The sequence below is a fragment of the Theropithecus gelada genome, unplaced genomic scaffold (assembly GCF_003255815.1).
Source record: "Theropithecus gelada isolate Dixy unplaced genomic scaffold, Tgel_1.0 HiC_scaffold_16176, whole genome shotgun sequence".
Classification (NCBI taxonomy): Eukaryota; Metazoa; Chordata; class Mammalia; order Primates; family Cercopithecidae; genus Theropithecus; species Theropithecus gelada.
In genome coordinates this window covers 394-2,735 of record NW_020257964.1, presented here as the reverse complement: position 1 = coordinate 2,735, position 2,342 = coordinate 394, and positions in this window count along the sequence as shown.

The window sequence follows — 2,342 nt, the reverse complement described above, 5'->3', positions numbered from 1 at the left end:
GCAGTGGCCGGATCTCAGCTCACTGCAAGCTCCGCCTCCCGGGTTCACGCCATTCTCCTGCCTCAGCCTCCCAAGTAGCTGGGACTACAGGCGCCCGCCACCTCGCCCGGCTAGTTTTTTGTACTTTTTAGTAGAGACGGGGTTTCACCGTATTAACCAGGATGGTCTCGATTTCCTGACCTCGTGATCCGCCCGTCTCGGCCTCCCAAAGTGCTGGGATTACAGGCTTGAGCCACCGCGCCCGGCCTGATCCAAGAAGTCTTATCGGTATTTTGCACATAGTGGACCGAGTCGGGAGAGACCTGTAACGGCATGGCCAATATCATTGCTAAGCAGGGATACCACTTTTTGCTTTAAATTGATGCTCAAAAGCCCACACACTGGCTGTTAATCAGTCAGAATGGAGATCCACCAATTCCCCCCTATTGCATCTCACCTTAAATCACTTTCTGTTTATGATCTTCATTGCCACCTAAGTGATTTTTTAAATGACATGAATCTGGGGATCCTATATTACCAGTATCTTGGCTGGGCGTGGTGGCTCACACCTGTAATCCCAGCACTTTGGAAGGTGGAGGCGGGCAGATCACTTGAGGTCAGGAGTTCAAGACCAGCATGGCCAACATGGTGAAATCCCAGCTCTACTACAAATTACAAAAATTAGCCAGGAGTGGTGGCACTAGCCTGTAATCCCAGCTACTAGGAAGGCTGAGGCAGGAGAATCACTTGAACCATAGAGACGGGGGTTGCAGTGAGCCAATGTTGCATCACCGCACTCCAGCCTGGGCAATAGAATGAGACTGTTGTCTCAAAAAATAAAAAATAAAGCCAGCAGCTCACTGCCCAGCTCTCAATGCTAGAACCAGCAGGATATGTGAATTTTGATAGGCTTCTGTTTCAATCCAGGATTTTCCTTTACTAGCTCTCTGACCTCATCTCCAAAATTATTCCTTCGTTTATTAAAATGAGGTAACCAATTAAAATGGTCTAGCATAGGGCCTGGCATATACTGATTTTGTAACTAGAAATTAATTTTCTATACTACCTAGTTTCAGTTGTCACTTAAATATGTATTTGGTCTGCGGTGACCCCAGTGTTCAACTCTCAATTCTACCCTGCAGTCACAAAACAAATGAAAAAGCTCTAAAGCAGCAAAAATTCAGTCTCCTGCTTCTTGCAAGTAGACCTGAAAAGCAAAGGAAGTCTTTAACTATTGATTAGAATTGGGGGAAATCTTAAATATTAGCTAGCTATCCAAACTGACACTTGAAGTGTGCTAAAGAAAACATGCTCATTCCCAAACCCAGCACTGTATTTTTAACATTTGAAATTATAAAGGCAAGAACATTAACACGAAGTTTAGAAAAACTGAGTGAAGGCCGGGCGCGGTGGCTCAAGCCTGTAATCCCAGCACTTTGGGAGGCCGAGACGGGTGGATCACAAGGTCAGGAGATCGAGACCATCCTGGCTAACAGGATGAAACCCCGTCTCTACTAAAAGATACAAAAAACTAGCCGGGCGTGGTGGCGGGCGCCTGTAGTCCCAGCTACTCCGGAGGCTGAGGCAGGAGAATGGCGTGGACCCGGGAGGCGGAGCTTGCAGTGAGCCGAGATCTGGCCACTGCACTCCAGCCTGGGCGACAGAGCTAGACTCCGTCTCAAAAAAAAAAAAAAAAAAAGAAAAACTGAGTGAATAGCCTGGTGCAATGGCTCAATATCTGTAATCCCAGCTGGAGGAGCACTTGAGGTCAGGAGTTCAAGGCCAGCTTGGGCTACCAAGTGAGACCCCATCTCTACAAAAAGAATTTTTAAATTAGTTGGGCACAGTGAAGCATGCCTCTCTTCCTAGTACTTGGTAGGCTGAGGCAAGAGGATCACTGACCCCAGGGTTGAGGCTGCAGTGATCCATGATCACACCATTGCACTCCAGCCTGGGTGACACAGCGAGTCCCTGATTCTCAAAAAGAGAAAAGCAGGGTGACATTCGAATCTAAGGCTCAAATATGGCAATCGTGTTTACTTATTCCTTTTCCACAACCTACTCTTTGCAACATTAGTCATAATATAAATGCACTTTTTAAGCTATTTTACAGTGTCAGTGTTACCAATGGCATTCTTGGTAAAGTTGGGTCATTCTTGAGTTTTTGAAAACTACTGAAAAATTGATTTACAAAAAAGTGGTAGTGGCTTAATGAGTATCCCGAGTATCCCCCACCCCTTGCAGCTACCAGTCAGAAGCCCGAGTACTAGCACAGGTTTTGAAGACAAACTGGACTTCTAGCTACGTTCTATTTGACTGTCAGTAGACTAAACTTTCTGGAATTATCTTTACCGTAAAGTTGG